This window comes from Mus caroli, chromosome 13, assembly GCF_900094665.2.
Source record: "Mus caroli chromosome 13, CAROLI_EIJ_v1.1, whole genome shotgun sequence".
In the NCBI taxonomy this organism is placed as follows: domain Eukaryota; kingdom Metazoa; phylum Chordata; class Mammalia; order Rodentia; family Muridae; genus Mus; species Mus caroli.
This window is the reverse complement of record NC_034582.1, coordinates 89,222,752-89,231,254: the sequence shown is the minus strand read 5'-3', so window position 1 is coordinate 89,231,254 and position 8,503 is coordinate 89,222,752.

The following is an 8,503-nucleotide window of genomic DNA, read 5'->3' as shown; positions in this document are numbered from 1 at the left end:
CTGGCTCCTAGCTCTTCATTATTAGAAGTCAATAGAGATTTCTGGAGCTGAGAATCATGAGATAGACACTTGGTACATCTAGATACAAAAACCAGGTATCATTGGAAATATAGAGCTAAGGAAAGAAAAAAAAAAAAAAAAACAACCTAGGAGGGGGGATGGGCACGGCAGCCATGTCCATGATCCTAATACTAGGGAGGCTGGGACAGGAGGATCAGGCGTTTAACGTCATCTTCTACCTTAATTAGTTCAAAGCCAGGCTGGCTTACACTGTCCCAAAACAAAAGCAAACAAAAGACAAATGAAAGGTGTTTTTTTTTTTCTCAGCAAAAACACCATGTGAGAGAGAGAGAGAGAGAGAGAGAGAGAGAGAGAGTGTATGGTGGTACTTGCTTTAATCCCAGTACTTGGGAGGCAGAGGTTGTCAGAGTTCAAGGGCAGAGTGGTGTATAAATTGAGGACAGCCAGAGATACACAGGGAAACCTTGTCTTGAAACACATAATACACGTGTGCACACACTCTCTCTCTCTCTCTCTCTCTCTCTCTCTCTCTCTCTCTCTCTCTCTCTCTCACACACACACACACACACACACACACACACACACACACGACAGACAAAAACAAAGAGAGGCATAGCATATCAGCCTGAAGGGAAATGATTTCTCCACTCTAGTAAATCCAAAGAGAGAAATGAATGTTCATGGGATACACTAGCTGTAAGTCTCAGATTATACCCTAAATGCAGCAGACCTATAATTAGGTTAGCAGAGATGCTGGCCCCACCAGGTCTTGTGCACACCGGGCATCTGTCTTAGCTAAACCCTGTACACAGGAAGAATGTCTAAAGTTTCCCCTTCTCTGTAACCTTTCATTTGCCTGGTTTGAAAGTTCTCCCTCTCGATTGTCACACGTTTCTTTAGCCACAACATGCACATCATATTCACAGCCAAAGAAAGCCTTAGTACTTTTGGGGGGAATGGAGAATCCAGAGTCACCAAGACCCCCAATCAACTGCCAGGGTGTCCTTGTTCCTGCTTGTTCTTCCATTTCCTGGGTTCTGCCCCGTGCCCACACCATAGCTTTTTTTTTTTTTTAAGTGTGTGTGCTTGTGCGTGCGTGCATGTGTGCCACTTATATGAGTTTGGTTTTGAAGACCAGAAGAGGGATCCCTGGAGAGCTGCCTGTTTGGGTTCTAAGAACCAAACACAGGTGCCCTAAAAGAGCAACAAGCACTCTTAAGTGCTGAGCTATCTCCAGACTCAACAGGATACGCTTTCAAACCACAAGAATTCTTCAAGCTATCTTGCAAACCTCTAACATCCCACTTTAAAGGATACAGGGTATAAAAAGAAAAAGCATGGCGAGGAGCCCCCGATCTTAACAGACCAACTTTGGTGAAGCATGTAAGCCAAGGAATGAACTCAGAGTCGCACACATGCCTAGAAAGTTCTTTGCCACGGAGTTCCCTAGAGGTGAACTTTGCTTTTAGCTCTCTGTTGTTTGTTTTGTTTTGGGTTGTTTGTTTGTTTGTTTTCTGAATTTCATTTGTTTTAAAGCAAGGAAGGCAGGCACAGTGGTTCATGTCCATCACGTTACTTAGGAACTGAGGTAGGGAGATTCACCTGTATCTGCGCCCATCAGCGCCCATCCTGATCTACATAACAACAGGAGACTCTGCCATCAAGCAAACAAGGTAACAACAACAAAAGTGACCATAGGAGGGGAAAGTTGAGAATCATTGATCTTAGCAAGGAAGGTTTTCAGTCTTTCTCCTGCCTGGCTTTGCTCCACGGTGATCTAAACCAATGCAGAGACTGGAGGAGTTACATTGTTATTCCTTGTGACACATCTTAGGAGCATTCACTCCGACAGTCCCGCTGTCTCTTACACCTAAGCAGCAGGACCCAGCAGGACCAGGCTTCTAAACAGGGCTAAAAGTCTCAAGAACTCCCTGGTAGTTCTGGTCTGCTATCAGGACATGTTTCCTTTTAGTTCATAACTTCTCCCCTCTCGGGGCTCCAGTGGAGCAGAGCATAGCACCTTGTGGTCTGGGGTTTGATCCCTTGCACTCCAACCCCAAAAGAGCTTCCACAAATATTTAGAACATCTTTTCTCAACCCTCCCCCCCCCCCCCCCCACCCTCGAACTGTTTTTCTTTTTGTATCCACATCCATGGATCGTGTAGATTTTTTAAAACCATCAGTGTGTAACAGTCGAATCGCAGGTGTGTCTCAACAAGGGTTCTGACATGCCAGGTGGTCTCTGAAGAAAGGTATGGTTAAGAGATGACTATCATCGTTCCCTGTAAGTACAGTAGTTTAGCTCCATTGATTATAGCTTTCTGCTTATTTGATTTCACAGCAGTTTTTAAAATCGCTCCACAAGGATAGTGTACCTCTCGAGCTAGCTGTTCAATGGAAATAAAATTCAATGTTGCTTTCAAGTCCTTAGAGCATCTCATAGGGAAATAGTGGCATTGTGAAGTTCTGAGTGTACCCCCAAACCGCAGGGGCCTATGTGGCCATGGTATTACCTATAAACCCTCCCCACCTCCCGGTATAACCCTCTGCGGGAGAAATCAGAACTGGCAAACAGCAAAACAGTCCTCTTCTGCCACCTACTGTCCTTTTCGAAGATTACACCTTCTTGGACACCGTTCCTGAGTGAGGCAAACCAAACCAACCAACCAAACAAAACCTCTGTGCCTTAAATCAAAGTAGCTAAGTGGGCGAACAGGAACTATGATTTCCAAAACTTATATAACAGTTTTTTGGGTACTTAAATGAGTGCTTGATCAGATGGGTTGTGTACGTTATTAGTAATGTTCTTTCTACTGACACTTTAACCTTTATAGAACTTCCTCATTTTCATGGAGACTGAAGTGTTCAGTGGTGAAATGTCACAGTTCTTCAGGGACTCACTGTCAGTTTCTGTTCTCCAGATCTCACTGTGGTCTGCCAGGTCATTTCCACTTCGTTACATATCTGAAATTTGTGCATAATTTTGAAGGAGAGCTAAGAATGTCAAGACAATAATGTGTTCTGCTCCAAGTTACCAGATGAGATAGCAAAAGAAGAAAATTTCATGAATGGAGGGCGACTCTCACAAATCCACAGAGGAAAGACTGACTCAATGGTGGAGCTGGAGTTTCTCCTACAGTCTACTCTTGTGTGCCAGAACTGTCAGCGTGTGGTTCAGAGGCAGTCTGCCAGTCTGGTGCAGCACAGTCCATGCTGATGTTTGCACTTAGGCAGCACAGAGTGACAGCTGAGACAGGGAGATGGATTTGACATATTCATGGCAACGCCTTGGAGGAGCACACGCCCCGCTACTCTTCCCTCTGCTGCTGGCCAGCACCGGGTTCATAGAGTGAGCACGTCTCCTGCAGTACACCCTGTGGTTTTGCTTCACCACTGGGTTGTCAGAACACCTCTTGGGAAGTCAAAATATAGAAGCTCTAGGCTACCTTTCCCTTTTCCCTGTTTGGGTGCCAGGCTCACAGGATACTGACATGCTGCTCAGGGGAGACAAAATGTAGCCTAAGATAGGGGCCTCAGCCCATGTTTCTCCGGGTGAGAAACTGTGTGGGCTGGGATGGAGGCTGTGGTTCTCAAACTCCTGGGCAATGCCACTGGGAATCGAGGAGCTGAGAATGGGGGCCTGTGGGCCTGAGATGAGCCCAGAACGGGGCAGGGGATGTGGGGGAGCCATCCAGCTTAGTTCAGGGTGAGAGCCAGGAGTGCACAGAGGCTTCTGCGGGAGACTTAGGCACAGCTCTGTATGAAGAAGGCCTCCCACCATGGCCGTCTTTGATGAGGGAGACAGTCCTTGCTTGTCCAAACTGTTTATCCAGGGAAATGGGTGCATAGGACTTACTCAGGGTGGACCAGAGATTAAATACCTTTTGCAGGAAGGAATGCCCCGGAAGGGAAGCTTATTGGCTAAACCCTTGGGGCCCATCTAGATACCTCATTAGCATGGAGAACTCTGTGTTTCTATACTACTGTGACTAGTTATTATGGTCCTCTTAGTGGGGTGTTGTGGTCACATGCTCCAGGACAGGAACCTGGTCTGGAGCTAGAGAACTCCTGCCTTTCTCAATTAAGAGTTCGGGGTTCTGGCCGGGCGGTGGTGGCGCACGCCTTTAATCCCAGCACTTGGGAGGCAGAGGCAGGCGGATTTCTGAGTTCGAGGCCAGCCTGGTCTACANNGTGAGTTCCAGGACAGCCAGGGCTATACAGAGAAACCCTGTCTCAAAAAACCAAAAAAAAAAAACAAAAACAAAAAAAACAAGAGTTCAGGGTTCTGAACTTTTGCTACCACTTTACCATTTCTTCTGTGGTGGCACAGTCCATTGCCCCACAGCACAGCAGGTCTGAATTCTGGAAAATGTCCTGGCTATCCTCAGTATACATTCAGACTGTCCTGTGACATACGTCCTGTGACCTAGACACTTGCGTCTGAGTACATTTCCTAGAGCATTTATCAGACAGGAGGAACAAAGCACTGTTGCTAATGGGTCAGGACTAAGCTACTATCTCTGAAAGAAAAGGAAACAGGGGCTATGAGCGGTTAAGAGCATTGGCTGGCCTCTGTGGGCACCTGCACCTGCATGCACACAGTCACATGTGGACACACACACCTACACGTCCTTAAAAACAAACAAATAAAGCCCCTCCTGTTTGGAGTGGAGCTTGGTGGAAGAGTGCCTGTCTAGCATATGAAAGCCTAAGTCCAAGCTCTAGGAGCTCTCAAACAAGCAAAAGACCTTCAAGCAAAAGTTGCTCATTAATATTATCTACAAACTGAAACATAGGTGACTTTTAGCAAGATGCAAAACCACTGGTAGTCTAAAAACCCCAGGTGGAACTGCTATTTTCCACAGATATATAAAAATATCACAAGCTTCCTGGGAGTTTCAAGTTACTGCTTTAAAACAGTCTTGTTTAACCTTCATGGTCCTTCTCCAATAATCAGGACAGACTTTTTCCCCTAAGAGGTTTATTTTTCCGATGCATTATGAGTACAAAAAATACACCCAGCAATTACACAGCATAATTGTGTCATAACAATGTAATTGCACCTCATGCAGATTTGGATGGAGCTTTCAAACACTTGGGGATGTGTTCTCGGGGGACTTCTGTTAGAAACAACAAAAGCTCAGCTGGATGTGGAAGCAAATCTGTACCACAACACTGAGACTGAAGGAAGAGATTTTCCAGCCTGTGGCCAGCCTGGGGGCAACATACGGAGGAGAGAGACAGAGATAGATGATAGATAGATAGATAGATAGATAGATAGATAGATAGATAGATAGATAGATAGATAGATAGAAATAGATAGACAAATAGACAGATAGAGTATAATAGATGATAGATAGATAGATGATAGTTGATAGATAGATAGATAGTTGATAGATAGGTAGATAGATAGATAGGTAGATAGATAGATAGATAGATAGATAGATAGATAGATAGATAGATAGAAATAGATAGACAGAGAGATAGACTATATTAGATGATAGATAGATAGATAGATAGATAGATAGATAGATAGATAGACTATAATAGATGGTAGATAGATTATAATAAATGATAGATGATAGACTATAATAGATGATAGATAGATTATAATAGATGACAGATGATAGATAGATAGATAGATAGACTATAATATATGATAGATAAATAGAAAGATAGATAGAAAGATAGATAGATAGATAGATAGATAGATAGATAGATAGATAGATAGATAGTAGTAAAGGATAGAGACAGACAAACAGACAGAGAGATAGCTGACAGCTAGAAGATAGAATATAAATGAGAGACTCCATGGAGGCAGAAGCTTGAGGCAGCTGGCCACACTGCATCCACAGTTGAGGACCAGAGTGTGATGAACGCCACTACTCAGCCCCTCCTCTCCCTTTAGTTTACTTCGTGTGATGGTCATTATTGGTTGTCAACCTGACTATATCTGGAATGAACTAAATCCCAAGTGTGGAGATGAGCTGAGATATCCAGCCTCCTAGATTCTTGAACTTCTCATTGGTAGACAGCCATTGTTGGACTAATTGGCCCACAGCCTATAAGCCATTCTAATGAATCCCACACATGAGCGTTTTGTCAGTTCTGTCCCCCTAGAGAACCTGACTAAATATAGAGTCAGGGACCCCAGTCCATGAAAATATGCCACTTACATTTAGAGTGGTGGTACATACAGCACTTGGGAGGCAGAGGCAGGAGGATCAGTGAGTTTGAGATCAGCACACTCTACATAGTGAATTTCAGGCTAGCCAGAGCTGCACAGTGAGAGTCTGTATAAAGACACACACACACACATGCATGCGTGCACATGCACACGTACACACACAAAGACTGGGTGAGATTTTTGTATTTCAATTAACTTAATCTAGAAAATTCGTCACCTACCTGCTCAGAAGTTTCCCACCACAGTGACCCCATCAGGATCAGCAACACACCCCTCACCAGTGAGCAACACTGAAAACTTCCTGGTTCACCAGCCCTCACTCCATCTTCCAATGCAATTTCCGTTTGCTGTGATAATCTGTGGATATTTTCCACCTTTCTCTTGCCACAGAGGAATCCATGGGCTTATTTATTTTTTCTAGTAATTTTCTATTAGAATAGAAACTATACAACAGTCTGATATAACTATCTATAGACACCATTCCACAGTGTATGACTGTCACTAGGAAGCCCCCTTTAATTAATTGTTACTAACAATGTAATATACTATATTTAGTGTCAGCTTAATCTGCTGTCCTCTGTCCTCTGCATACATGTTGTGACATTCTTGCACTCACATACATATACACACACAATAAATACATGTAATAATTTGTTCTTTAAAAAGAAACAAACGGCATTGAAATTCCATAAATTATATATAAGCATTTCCTGATAAGAATTTGCAAGAAGAGTTAAATGCTGTCATTCAAAGTATTAATGGCAGTTAAACCATAGCTCAATATCAGTAACCATGCAATTGCTATCATCTGGTTTGTGCTTCTTCATCATGGGCATAGGACAAGATCGACTTTTAATGGTTCAGGGATTAGACTCTGTAGGTTAACAAACCAGAAATGCATTCACAAGAAGACAAAAGATACCCAAGCCAAACCCTGCCCCATCTTGATTTTGTTTATCTCTACAGTGTTGAGTTCTAGCCCACAGCTTAGCTTGCATATAAGATTGTTTGTTAATGTCAAGTTTCAAAGAGAGACAGAGAAGGAGAAGGAGTAAAGGGAATGATGGAGTGCTGTGAGGTAACCCAGGGCCCTGCTCAGACCACACTACGCTGTCTCACTCCATTAATACCCCAAGTTGCTGGAGGCATCATCCAGACAGCAGCAGTGTCTCCTCTCATAACTTATATTCACATACTGCTCTGATGTTAAAAGATCTCTCGCCGGGCGTGGTGGCGCACGCCTTTAATCCCAGCACCTGGGAGGCAGAGGCAGGCGGATTTCTGAGTTCAAGGCCAGCCTGGTCTACAAAGTGAGTTCCAGGACAGCCAGGGCTACACAGAGAAACCCTGTCTCGAAAAACCAAAAAAAAAAAAAAAAAAAAAAAAAATCTCTCTGTCTCTCTTTCTCTATGTCTGTCTGTCTGCCTCTCTCTTTCTCTTTCTCTCTCTCTCTCTCACACACACACAGAGATTTAAAAGATCAGAAAATAGTAAAATGGAGAATAAAATTTATTCATAATCTCATTGACATGATGAAAACATTTTCATTAACATTTATGTTGGAAATCTTTCTTTCCATGTATGTATAGAAACATTTACTATAGAAAGAGCATGCAGTGATGTTTTATAATTGCCATATTGTGCTTATATTCACAATATCTTCATTTTGGATTAGCTGTAGCTCCTAAAGATTCCCATCACTATTATCCAGGCCTCATTCCAGACACAGATATGTAAAATACAAAATGGGGAGATAGCCTGTGTTACCCACACGTAACACGTGCTTGGGGACCCACGTAAAGCCAGACACGATAGCAGAGCTCTGGAACCCTGTGAGCACCTATGGCAAGTTGGTAAGCAGAGACAGGAGAATCCCAGAAACTCAGGCCAACTAGCTCGGCAGAGCCATCAAGAGACTCTGTCTCAAGGTTAGGGGGTGAGGACTGTCCTCCAGCCTTCACATACATGTCACAGCATTTGCATGCCTGTGCTCACACCCAGGAACATAAGGAGAAATTATCTTTAAAACAGAAAGCAGGAAGGAGGAAGGCAGAAGGAAGTGCTGACGGTCAGAAACACACAACAGCCACAGGTGTGTTACAAACACACCACGGCGTGGTACTGTTACAGTGCAGCCCAATAGAACAAACAAACAAAAACCTGAAATTAAAGATGCACTCCGAGATCAACCCCTGTCATCTCGCTGGCTCCCCTGGGATCACTGAGACTCTCAGCACCCGAAAGAAATGTGCTGGGCTGCCTTCAGGCCTCTTCCAGCTTAAACATCTCACACAG